The sequence below is a fragment of the Euprymna scolopes genome, chromosome 4 (assembly GCF_053919585.1).
Source record: "Euprymna scolopes isolate OS-2025 chromosome 4, ASM5391958v1, whole genome shotgun sequence".
NCBI lineage: Eukaryota > Metazoa > Mollusca > Cephalopoda > Sepiida > Sepiolidae > Euprymna > Euprymna scolopes.
In genome coordinates, this window is record NC_136485.1 from 129,991,157 (window position 1) to 130,005,620 (window position 14,464).

At 31.2% G+C, this 14,464-nt stretch overlaps 1 pseudogene; it reads right to left on the reverse strand.

Annotated features, from left to right (window-relative positions):
• Nucleotides 1–1,388: 1,388 nt before the first annotated feature.
• On the reverse strand, nucleotides 1,389–1,536 carry LOC145274859 (U2 spliceosomal RNA; annotated as a pseudogene).
• Nucleotides 1,537–14,464: the final 12,928 nt, after the last annotated feature.

Here is a 14,464-nt window from a genome sequence, read left to right on the forward strand (position 1 = left end):
AGTTTTCAAAGCTTAAATCGTTTAATTTTGACCAATTGGCAGCCAAGTTTCTGGTGAAAAATGTATTAAAAATATTTTTCCAAATTGCAATTACCCTTTTGTTAAATCTCGTATATGTAGATAAAATATTGACAGAGTAGTTTCTTAGGAAAATGTATATAAACACAAGCAATGTTACTTTTTTTACACAGTTGTCACTACTTATCAAGGCCCTGAAGCCACTCAGGGATAAGGGTTGTTGCAAGTGCATTACGTTAGTGTGGAGATTTGATGAAGTGTTTACTTAAGGGGGCGGGCTATTAGGAATTTGTTAACGTTGGACTTGAAGACATCCAAGTTGTAGTCAGGTGGGAAGCAGGCAGGTGGAACAGAGTTCCACAGGCGTGCAGTTCTAAGAAAGAAGCTTTGTTCATGGAATCCACGTTTAACTTTTATAGATATAATAAATAGATTAATTCTTTAATAGATATAATAGATAGATTAATTCACTATTAATCTCAAACCCAAAATTATTTGCTATCAATTTACTATTATTCTTTAATTCAAACTTATTTCTTAATCATTAATTTTAACCTAAAAGTATTTGCTATTAATTTACTATTGCTTTCAACTCCAAATATATTTACTATTAACTCACTATTAATCTCAAACCCCAACACATTTGCTATTAATTAACTATTGTTAAAATAGTTTTATAGAAAGAAAACAAGACACATCTTATTTTGTAATTTTTTTAAACTGAAAATACGAGATCAACATAAAATTACTGTTGGAAACAGAAAACCCATAAACTAATGCAGATCACAGCGTAAAATGTGTAGCTATGCCATTAAATTTATTCAAAATAAAATCTTTAAATGTAATAAGTGCCCAAAGTTGACAAAGGACGCTACAGTTAAATAATCATTGCACAATGGTACGTAAACTGTTTAATGTTGCACCCCATTATTATATTTTTGAAATTCTCACGGCGCTTCACGTATCACAAACAAGAATATACTCTTTACGTTTTTATGTAATAAAATAATAGAGTAACAAGGTGTCTTTTCATCTAACTTGAAAACATTGGTTCATTAGAAAACGTTTGTCTCTACATAACACACCATGGAAAACAAGGCCGATAGCCATTAGTCGCGTGCTCTCGTGTAATGAATGAATGCGTGAATGTAGGATTGACATGAATTTCATAAAGATAAACAAAAAGGACCGAAATGGGCTGAAATGGCTTAAATAAATAAATAAATAAATAGTAAATGACTTAGGATGACTTTAATGAACTTAAGGATGAATTGAATGGCCTTAAGATAGACTTGAATGATTAAAAATAAACAGGAATCATTCAAAAACCACTTGAATTATTTCGAGAATGATTGAATGACTTGGAGACTGACTGGTTGTAAAGTGGGTGATCATTTTACATTAAATTAATAAAGAAAACTTACCACCACTTTATATGGAAAAATTACAAACATAAGCACCGCATGTATTAAGAACAGATACTACACTTTGATCTTGGCCAAAAGACCAAGAAAAGCTGTATTTATTTTCTCCCCCACCGAGGAAATTAGGGGCAAAGCCGATTTTTAATGTGAGGAGTGAAGGGAAAATGGAGACCAACTCCCCGGGGTGTAGGGGAGCTGGATAATGACAATTGGTATGAAGGGTTACCCATACATCGACCAAGGTCTAATATGTGGGAATGGTATTTAATTGATCCCCCACCGAGCAAATTAGGCACAAGGCCGATTTTTAATGTGAGGAGTGAAGGGGAAATGGGGACCAACTCCCCGGGGAGTATGGGAGCTGGATAGTGGCAATTGGTATGAAGGGGTGCCCCTACATTGACCAAGGTCTTATATGTGGGGTTACTCCCACATATGGTCTTTGCTTGCAGTATCTGCGCGAAACAAATACTACAATTTGATCTAGGCCCGTAGGGCAAGAAAAGCTTAAAAAGCTAAGAACAGCATCTATTAACAACATACTTTTGATCTTAACCAAAAAGGCCAAGCACAAAAGTGTTACGGACAGACCGACAGGCCGACCGACCGACAGACCAACGGACTGTCGGACTGCACGCGACTAAAAATGTGTGTATCTCTAATCCTATGAAAAACATTTTTCTGAGTAATCATCACTATCAAATTGTAAACATTTTAATAAATAGGATAGAACAATAATACTTCCGATGTTTCGATCGGAAGGTAAAAGCACTGTATGGTGGGGGCCTATGCAAAATTTTATACAGTACATATTAAAAATTAGCAACATAATACAGTACAGTATGTAATGCATATGTATATAATCAAATAACATTATAAATAACACCGCAAGGCGGGTCAAATTCCGTAAGCAGGGCCCTGGAAAATATCGTATTACACATTGTAAAATGAAAAAAAAAAATGTATCCCGGTACCACCGTTTCCCTGGGTCCTCAGTATATATATATATATATATATATATATATATATATATATATATATATATATATATATATATATATATATATATATATATATATATATTCATAACAAACATTTTTAAATGTTTTCAATAATTAAAGATAATGTTAATCTCATATTGAATCAATAATAAATAAAAAAAAATAAGTTTATCATATTTACTCATATTATTTACTCCTCGACATAAAAACTTAATTTACAACTCCTAAATCTTATATATACCGCCAAAGAACCTGTCTATATTTTAAAAGAGGTAGGTGATATAGCAGCGCTTAAAAATGTTTATTTTTATGACTCTTAATTTTATGTTTTTATTGTTTATGAATTAGTATCATGTAAGTGTTTTACGAACAATTGATATGCGTTTGTAAGACCGCTGTTTGTGTGAATCCCTGTGTGCATACAACACGTTCAAATACGTGTTCAAATAGGTCTCTTGTTGTATCAGTGGAGAGGATTTATTGTATGTGCAAGAATAATACCGCAAATAAAAAAGAACTAAAACATGTTTTATGATTTTATAGAACAATCCAGAATTCACAAATCGATATTTATTGGATTTGGAGTCCCCTATTTTGAAAACGAGGCGGGTGTAGTACTCGATGATTACACATCGATGCACAAAATCAAATTGCATGAACGCGTTTGTATGCATGTCTTTTACGTGTATATTATCCTGAATATAAACAAATAATAGTATTTTTGACTAAACAGAGAACTATCTGAATTTAAAAAAACTAGCATGCGTGCCGGACGTTGCCTGAGTGTTGAAGGTGTGTGTTGAGCAAGAAAAAATGTGGTAGTAGGCAGGCTGGATCGAAGTCTTACCGCTAAGGAGAAAAAGAGAGTTAAAAGCAAAACAAAACAAAACAAGTGTCCTTCATACTTGATACACGATCTTACTTTGCATGCATTTCTTTCTGTGAATTGCAGTACCTCACTCAAATTTTGCAAGTTCCCGTATTTTTTATATGTTCTTACTTTATTACCTTATTTGTATGTAATTTAAATTTAATGGTTCCAAACATCTCTTATTTTCTACACACACACACCCACACACACAAACACACACCCACACACACACACACACATATATATATATATATATATATATATATATATTGTGTACAGAAAGTTGTTAGATGAGATAAGTCATTGTTATCGTGAGTTTCAAGCCCGATAGTTAGGATCATTTAAGATATCCATATCCAACTCTCTTCAGTCAATACTCCTATAGGGTTTTGGCTTAAGAGAGTTTTATATCGATATCTTAAACGGTCCTAACTATTGGGCTTGAAACCGACGGTACCAATGACTTGTCTAATCTAACAACTTTCAGTACACAATATATATTTCTTTTTCCAAAAAAAAAATATATATATATATATATATATTATATATATATATATGTAAGTGGGTGTGTAGGTGTGTAGGTGTGTGTGTGTGTGTATGAAGTAAACGCTAATATGTTGCGGCACTCGCCAAACCGGAAGTGACGTAGGTTTAAATAAAGGCTAGACAATCAGAAAGGGGCGATGACTTTCGAAATTATCGGCGAAAAAACATCGAACAATCCCTGTAGAAATGTGCCCAGTTGACGATGAGGGAAATAATGTTTTGGGCCAATATTTCATTATATATCTACCGAAGTCTCGCGCTTAAAAATTACACCAATCTCGTGAAAATCCCTCGCCTCTGGCGAAAGTTTTTGTAAGAAATACAAACATATATATGTATATATATATATATATATATATATATATATATATATATACATAAAGACAGACAGGTCAGGTGTATATTATAGACTAGCCTGGGAGGCCGGCGTTGCCCGGGTGTTTGGAGGCGTGTGTTGCGCAAAAAAAAACAAAAAAATATTTTAGTAGGCAGGTAGACTGGAACCCGTGAAGCGAAGGCGAAAAAGAAAGTTGAGGTGTGTGTTAGTTGATCAAAAAATGTAATTAATTAATTAATAAACGAAAATTACGAGCACAAAAAAGGAGTATTAACCAGGCTCGAACCTGTCAGAAATTCGTCGGCTATATGGAGAGTTTAAGGCAGACATACATACATACATATATACATACATTCATAATACTTAAAAGCCAAGAGTTTAGATTTATATTATAGACTAGTCTGAGTTGCCGGCTTTGCCCGAGTGTTTGGAGATGTGTGTTGAGCAAAAAATAAAGGTGGTAGTAAAAAGGCAGGCTCGAACACGTATCATGTAGGAGGAAAGAAACGTAAAAAGAAACGTGCCGCCATTGCTGTTGCGCTAAACGCCAAACGGAAAGTGGCGAATGTGAAATTAAGGCTAGTCAATCTAAAAGAGGGGATGACTATTAAAAATACAGCGAAAAAAGCGACCCCTCCCTGTAGTTGAGGGCGAAGGAATTAATGGTTTTAGCCAATTATTTAATATTTCTCGTCCAGAGCGTCGATTCAAAATAATACCGATCTCGTGACAATCCGTCGCGTCTGTCGAAAGTTTTAGGCAGACACACATATATACATACCTTTAAACAGACAGGTGAGATTTATATTATAGATTAGCCTGGGTGCTCGGCATTTTTTAGGTAATTTTGAGGTCTGTGTTGAGCAAAAAAAAACAAAATGTTGTAGGCAGGCAAGCTCGACCCCGTGACGCGAAACCGGAAAAGAAAGTGGAGGTGAGTGTAAAAGTATTCTCGGAATAAAAAGAAAGAAGGAAAATAGCAAGCGCACAAAAGTTGTAGTAGGCAGGCAGGCAGGCTCGACCCCATACCGCGAAGGAGGAAAAAAAGTTAAAACTCAAACGGGGCGCGTTAGCTTTTGCGCCAATCGCCAAACCAGAAGTGACGTGTGTTTAAATTAAGGATAGACAATCGAAAATAGGCGATGGCTTTTGAAAACATCGGCGAAAATAGCGAACCCTCCCGGCAGTGCCCAGTTTAGGGCGAAGGAATAATGTTTTGGGCCAATATTTCGATATTCATCGTCCGAAGCGTCGAGCTTAAAAATGATTCGCTCACAGTAAAATTCGTTGCCTCTGTCGAAAGTTTTACACAGACATACAAACACATATACAGACAGACACACACTAACATATACAGACAGACACACACTAACATAGAAGTTAGATTTATATAATAAATGGTTTTCTGAGAGATACTTAAATTCTTTTTAGCCAGAGTTTCTTCAATATACTTGTGGAACCTAAATCTGCGGATCGGTGGCGGCAGGCGCCCTACAATGGCCGCTTATGTCTTCAACGTTTGACACTTTTCACGCGCACAGAAACATGCAAAACATCGTCTTCTTATCGTCTGCAAATCTGTATAAACTTTATTTATTAAAATATTTCTAATCTTCTCGCTATAATATATTATTAATTTAAAAACAAATGAACATTAAATCTTATTAACAATTTTCAATTAATTTTAATTGAGCAGAGAGGTTTTGGATACGATTTTTCTGGCCCCTGAGACTCATGGCACTTAAGTAATCGATCGAGACTTTTCCAACGTTATAAAGACCCCGTTTGTTTTACAGGAACTCTAAAAATATTAGCGAACATTTTATGATTTCTTATTTCTGTAAACTTAAATTTAAAATATCAAATATCTCTTTTTGTAAATATATGCTTTTGACTTCATTATTTTGTTTCCTTTATACAATGACATGCTTCTTGTATTCTTACGTTGGATTATAAAACCTGCAAACTCTTTACACTGAAAATATCACTGTGATTCCGGTGAAGTACTTTTGTTTATATAAGTTTTCTTAATCGTGCCACTGAGTCTGTCTTGATCATTATCAGAATCCAAGGTTACAGCACGATCCAGAAAAACTTAAAATATGCGATTAAAGAGAATTTTTTTAAAGAAAGTTAATTAACTTATGATGTGGGTCTGATTCAACAAAACGTACAGCTCAATGAAAAAGGCAAAGAATATAAAGAATAAAATAATTTAAACGAATCATAGTAAACTTTAAGGTTTATTCTTTCCCAACATAGATGTTGCCAAAATGATAACAACAACACCGGGAATATATGATCCAAAGAGTTGCACGAGTGCTGAGTATGGAGACAATATGTTTGTTTAATAATAAACCAATAAATCAGAAGTAAACACCAACTTGTAATACATTTTCATTTTACGATATTTATAAAGCTATATCATGACGTCAAGTATAACTATAATATATCAATGGCACTCCTTCAATGTTTGATAAACTGGCTTCTCCGGTAGGAGGAGTTATCTAAGGGACATCAAATGCACAAGCAGGCATCTATATTTAAATAAAGGGAGATGGCATTAGGTCGTTAGAGTCCTTGGTGAAAAGTGTGGAATCACCCAACATAGAGGGTCTGGCATTCACAAATACTCAATAATGTCAATTGGCATAAAGCAAAGCTAAAGCTCTTGTTAAGGACCTTAGCTTCGATTCATGCCAGTCATGACATAATTTCTCTCCTTAAAATTGGAAATGGTCTGGGACCTTTTTAATGTTTGTATTTTAATTATTATTATTTTTTTTTGCCTGATGAAATAAAATATGATTAAAACGGTCAGTACATCGTAGCTAGACATGACTGTATTTACATAAAGTATAATCTATCTATCTATATATCTATCTATTTATCTATCTATCTAACTCTCTCTCTCTCTATATATATATATATATATATATATATATATATATATATATATATATATATATATATAAAGAGAAAGAGACATAATCATAAATAATTATTTAAATGCCCACATACACTAGTGTTTCATCTTCTGGAATCATCATTGCAGAAAGTTATGATTGCCGCTGGTTATCAGATCCGAACTCCGCAATGAAAGTATCGCTGTCTTTATTTGCGAGGAACAAACCACATGACCACCGTCAACATAAAACAATATTAAGTAATATCAAACACTGCAAGACATATAAAATATTTTCGTGTGGAATTTCATAAAAAGATGACGCAACCGTTTTCGATTTAATAGGGAAGGAACTCACACATACACAAAATACTTTTATATAATAGTAAAGATTCAGATAATACAAAACAATTGTTGCTGCTTCACCCATTAAAATCAATATCCTGTTTACACACCTGTATTAAATAATATCCTTTGCTATTGTAAAACTACTTGTTTTGAGAAGGTACACATAAAAATAGTGAAATAGAGTCATGTATTATATTTCTATAGACAAAGTATACAACATAAAGGCATGCCTGAGTGGAAAATTTACAATGCCGATAATGATTCAATTCCAAATGGCCCTTCCTTTAACCAGCCTCAGGTCCATTAATAAGAAAATATCTGAAATGCACGAATACATACCGAAAAAACTGTAAAATTCTATGCATGTAAGCACTTAAGTGACTAAACCGCCTGATTGTTATTTATATCTAATAGAACACTTGTTCTAGCTATATTCGACTTAATAATGGGCCTCTGAATCAAACCGCCAGACATGCATTGACCCGCAATAATATCTTATCCCTCTCAATACAATTTAGTTTTGCATGAGATAATAAATATACACTTGTAGATAGTTGACTAAGAGAGAAATAATAAACATTATTTAATAAGGGACCTAACTAAGCCAATATTAAATTAATGAGAGGTCGTTTTGTTAAAGTAATCTGATAATTACTTAAGTTGGACGCTCTTTACATGTCCAGATTTTTTTTTATATTACAAAGTTATTTTATGTTGTCCTGTATTATAATTGCCGTTTTACATCTCAGTCTTAGTGCTTCCGATGGTAAAATATATGTGTGTATATATATATATATATATATATATATATATATATATATATATATATATATATATATATATATATGCATGTATATATGCATATATATATGCATATATATACATATATATATATATATATATGCATATATATATATGCATATATATATGCATATATATACATATATATATATATGCATATATATACATACATACATACATATATATATATATAAATATATACATATATATATAAATATATATATATATATATATATATATATATATATATATATATATATATATATATATATTACCTGGAATGAAATGAGGGAATAAAAATCAATATTTCAAATAAAAAAAAACAATCAGTTTAAGACGAGCCATTATTTTTTAATGGTTCTCATCGACGAAAATATTCTTAATAATAATCCCGGTGGTTTTGGAGTTGTCATTATTAAATCAATTATTATAAAGAACTTTTTGTATATACATTACTTGTTAGTAATGGATTATTGATTCGTAATTGGCAGCCTCGCTTTAGATATAAACGATTAACACCGACGTTGCCAACTCACTTATCTTTTCAATCAAGCAATAATAAGAGCCAGAACGATGTTCATTTTCACCTTAAATGTAATCATCGTAAATGGGGAACACAGATGTATATCTCTCTTTCAAAAACCCATTTAAGGCTAACCTTATTTTCTGATTGAACGATCTCTAACGGTGTGTTTAAATAAAATATGTTTTAAAAAAACTAATTTAAACAAACCATCTACCTTATAATAAAATGATTGCAGAAATTTTCCTCTGAACCAAAGTACTATAGGTTAGAAAGAACAGATACGCATACGAATGTATCTTTATATGTTATATCCTACGTAACATTTGAATGCTGTTACAGGTACGTTCATTCATTATAATAAAATTCCACCTAACTTCCAACGAGTGACATTATCTCGATCGCCATGATCTTAAGACGAAGTAGTTCATATTTCTCCTTTAACATCAAATACCTCCACCGCTCCCATTCAACACATTTCGCTATTCGAAAATAATAATCTCCAACTAAAATTCCGGCTACGCTTATTGACTGAGAATATAAATTCTAATACTCGTGATTACATATATTCTTATGAAAAAAAAGCACGTTAACCCTTAAAAATACCACCACTCAATGAACACAAATTACTACTTTTATGCATATTAAACCAAAAAAGACATACTTAAACGCTCATATTCATAAACTTACGTACCTATTCTCTAACAATTTATGTGAAAACACATTACCATCACGTATTGTTTTAATTCATTTATAAGTTCTTATCGTCACTTTTCCGTGATGTTACAGATTAAGGTTTACAAAAACTCAACATAACATCTATTTTTAAGTTGGATTCAGCGTCGTAAATGTTGCAATTTGGCATCATTTACATTAACATTAAAAAATATTTCGTTAAAGCTCTTCTTTATAATTGTTGGTTTTTGCGTCCTAAATTTTGCGATGAAAAAATGAACTAATCTCTTAAAACACAAAAACAAACCGTTGTTTGTACCAGGATATAAACTAAAAACCGTCGAACATACGATACATTCATTACATGAAAACATTTACAAAAGAAGCGGCGGCATCTTTTCTTTTGATTTAAAAGTAAGTGATATGGTACGATATTTAAAAAAAAAATATAAACGAACCAACAATATTTCCATTAGATGAAAGCATTCACAAAATAAGAACCGACAACTATTTCTTGCTTTTTTAAAAAACAGAACATATCATGGTGACGTTTTAAAAATTTCTAGACTTATTTGCTATATATTATTTGAATGTTTGGTGTATATTTTTGCTTACTTCTCTTTACATGACACATTATCGCTTTTTACTTTGGCGGAGAGAAGCACTGTTCGAGATATACTGATATGCATAATGCAGTGTCATTCACTATTCGACATAAACACGGTAAACAAGTATGTCTCACTCCACACGACAATGCAGCCCAAGTTTTGTTGTATTTTATAGTATATGTGTGTGGCTATGCAGACAACGAATACGAAGGTAAAATTTGGGTTAAACAGTTTGAAAATCCCTCTTCATAAAAGTGGTTCCTATTCCGAAAACCATTCATACTATGGCGAAGTTGCGGGTGTCTATTATATACAACTTTCTTAACATGGGATGATTGAGGGTGTCTTAACATTAGAACATTGGAGACCAACAACCGTAGTGTCATTTTTTACGATGGGAAGGTAACGCCGGTTAATGGGTCTTGCTAGTTAAAGAATATTATATATGCCTGTACAGCTTATTTCAATAATACTTTTAAAAAAAGCGTAATTTTACTATCATATACAATGTAAAGCCAGTTTTTTCAATGTTTTATTTGACTATATATATATATATATATATATATATATATATATATATATATATATATATATATATATGCGCGGTGTAGCAATCGGACTCCGAAGATTACCAGGGGCACCACGTGAAGTTTTGCCAGCTCCATACTTCCTAACTGGTATCCCACCACCACATGTCAGGCGAGACGTCATCACCAGAATAGAACGGTGCAAACAGCTTAATGACCATATGCACTCACTGTTTGGCCACCTATCAGTGAGGCAAACACTAAAATCTCGCAGTAACTTCATCAGTATAGAAGAAATCGATCCCAGGCGAGCTGCCTCCTATAGGATGTAACGATGGCGAGACTATAACAGCAGGAATAAAAATAAAGCCCTACAAGACCCAAAAGAAACACTCCCCCAGGGTTCAAACCTTTGCAGAAAAAAACTGGGTGACTCTAAAGAGAGTCAGAGCCAAAGTAGACAAAACAAAAAACAATCTCCACAAGTGAGACCTAGACACCTCACCTTTATATCCATGTGGAGAGGTACAAACGATGCACCACCTTAGGTAAAACTGCCGATTGGGTTCTCATTGCTCAAAACAAGACCTTAAGGAGGCAAACAGCACCGCCATGCGATGGGTTAATTTGTATTACGATAAGATATGATATATATATATATATATATATATATATATATATATATATATATATATATATATACTAGCAGGGCGATTGGCATTACCCGGTCGTAAAATTGCTTAAATACTAGATTAATGCAGATTTTGGATGCATTGTTATATTATATTCGACCCAATATATAGTAATGATTTAAAAAGTTAAAAAAATGACTCATGTTCCAAACCCGATCATCAAAATAAAAAAAACACATTTAGCTTACGATTTACTTTTTCCTTGGATGTTTATGCCTGACTTATTCAGGCATGTTTTATGCAATGTTAAAAATTAAAACATGACTTAAAAGCTAATACATAACGCATGCAAAACCTGACAGAGAGGTTTAGTAGACATTTTTTAAACTATATATATATATATATATATATATATATTTAAACGTTTTATTTTTTATTACCGTTTTATCTATTCAGTTACATATGTTTCGGTTGCCGGACCATATTTACGATCCAGCAGCCTCGACATACCTTGTAGAAATTGCTATTATTATTTGCTAACTGAACAGATAAAACGGTAATAAACAATAAAACGCATAGTATTAAGCACTCTATTCAGGTTTTACTAATTACAATTTTGGCAAAGTATATATATATATATATATATATATATATATATATATATATATACACATATATATATACACGCATACATGAATTTATATAGAAAAAAAATTCTGTTTACTATAAACTTTCTACGCAAATATTATGCAAGTATCTATGATGTAGAATATCTGCATGAATATAATTAATAGTATTAGTTAACTGAAAATTATCATCCCATAAAACTGAAAAAAAACTAATAGGGAATTAATTAAAATGAATGTTTAAAAGTATATGCAAATTAGCTCGATATTTTGCTAAATTATTGCTTACATTCATCGTATAATATTCAGTAAGAATACATTATACAAACAACAATTTAAAATGTGAACTATAACTTTTTAAAGTCAACCTTAAAGAGGAAATAGATTGCATACTTCTGGAACATATTTTATTATTGGTGATACTACTAATGCAAACGCAGAAAAGGCCTACTAAAAGGAGAGAAATAGGTAGAAACTTTATTTCGGTTCATTTCCTGCTCAGATGTCTCCCCACTTGAAATTTAGCCAAATAAACTAGACAAAAAAGACATGTTTAGTTATAAATAGTAATAATCGCAAGCAACAGACGAAATACAATTTATATAAGAATGCATGTATTTTCATCGGGAAGACTGTATTCATCGTATATGTATAATAATAATAACAATATGGTAGCCTTGTCTAATCTTGTGAAGCGAAGCTTTACTATTTACAATTATATTTAATATCCTTCTATGTCGCTGTCCTAATGTGTCAATCGCCAGACGTCACACTTTTATTTCTTTACCTAGCATACTTCCTTTCCTACTTTGATGAGAAAAATCATGTTTCGAAATATTAAGTTATAAAGCGCATATATATATATATATATATATATATATATATATATATATATATATATATATCAGTTAGACCTAGCTTTAAAATTTAAACTTTCAGTGCTTTTCGTTGTTTTTTTTTTAACCTTAATTTACTTGATTCCTCCAGCCTTGACAGACGTGCTTTAACTATTCTCTCCAGTGCTTTTTCTTTTAATGATTTGGAATTCATTCCATTTGCAATTTTTCCGAGGAACTCCGCCTTTTGGATAATTTTGGATCATTTGGAATGTACCCATTGGATTGGAAAGTTTTAATTCGACCGTTTTGGATTTTACCATTCTTGGATTTTTTACCCTTCACCCGACTATCCATTCATGTGAAATTTTTTTATCATTTTTCTTTTACCTCCTATTCCCCTTACCTCACCCTTTATTTTAACTAAGTAAGATCTGTGACTTACTTGTAGTTTCATTAAATACTTTTATATGCAAAATCCGATCCCTTGCTTCCTTTTTTTAAAATTAAATATGTTTTTAACTCTTTTTCAAGATGTCTTTTAACATGTTTTATTAATCATTTCTTCATATATATATATATATATATATATATATATATATATATATATATATATATATATAGACACACCCTACACATTAATTTGCCTTATTGAATTGATAAATAGTAAATCTCAATTAACAATGTATACTTTTGTATTGTCAATTTTTCTTCGTATATATATATGTATATGTATATGTATGTATATATACATGTATATATATATATATATATATATATATATATATATATATATATATATATATATATATATATATATAGGAAAGAGAGAGAAGGAGAGAGGGGGGAGAGAGAGTGTGTGAAAGCTTATATTTAAGCGTATCGTACAATCTAGCAGCACCGGGTTGGTTGCAAGTATATATATATATATATATATATATATATATATATATATATATATATATATATATATATATATATATATATATATATATATATATATGTGATCCCCGTTTCCTATTTAAAAAAAAAAACTTTGGTTAAGGTTTGCTCTTTTAATTCTTATGTAGTTAAATTCTGCTTTAAATTTGTAGACTTTTGTGAAATCGGCTTATGCAACTACGAAGTCTATTTGTATTTAACCATTTCAGTTAAGGCCTTTATTTTCATCTATATATAAATGAATTGTCTTTGGTCATTATAAACTTTTTATAAATCGGCTGCTATAGGTTAAAAGTAATATTTTAACTTCCGGGAATCCAAACTGCATTCTTTATTTTTATTTTTGCATTTTTTTTATTCAAAGGTTCTTTAAACTCTTTGTCTCGTTGGAATTTCTTAACTCATTTTTGTATATATATATATATATATATATATATATATATATATATATATATATACATATATATATATATATCGGACAAAGGCCTATCTGGCCTCTGGTTGACCTTTTCCTTTGTGTGTGCTCTATTTAGTTTCTTGGTGTGTTTAAAACTAGGTTAGTGTTAATATATATATATATAAATGTATATATACATATATATACACATACATATATATACATATATACATATATATACATATATATATATATATATATATATATATATATATATATATATGCAGGCAGCCCGGCGCTGCCCGTTTGTACGATACGTTTAAATATAATATTTCTATTCATGCAGGCCCTGCATTTATTATTATAGTGCCATGTCTATATTGATTATTATATTGGATTTAATATAATATTAGTGATTTAAAATGTTATCATTTATAAAATGTAAAT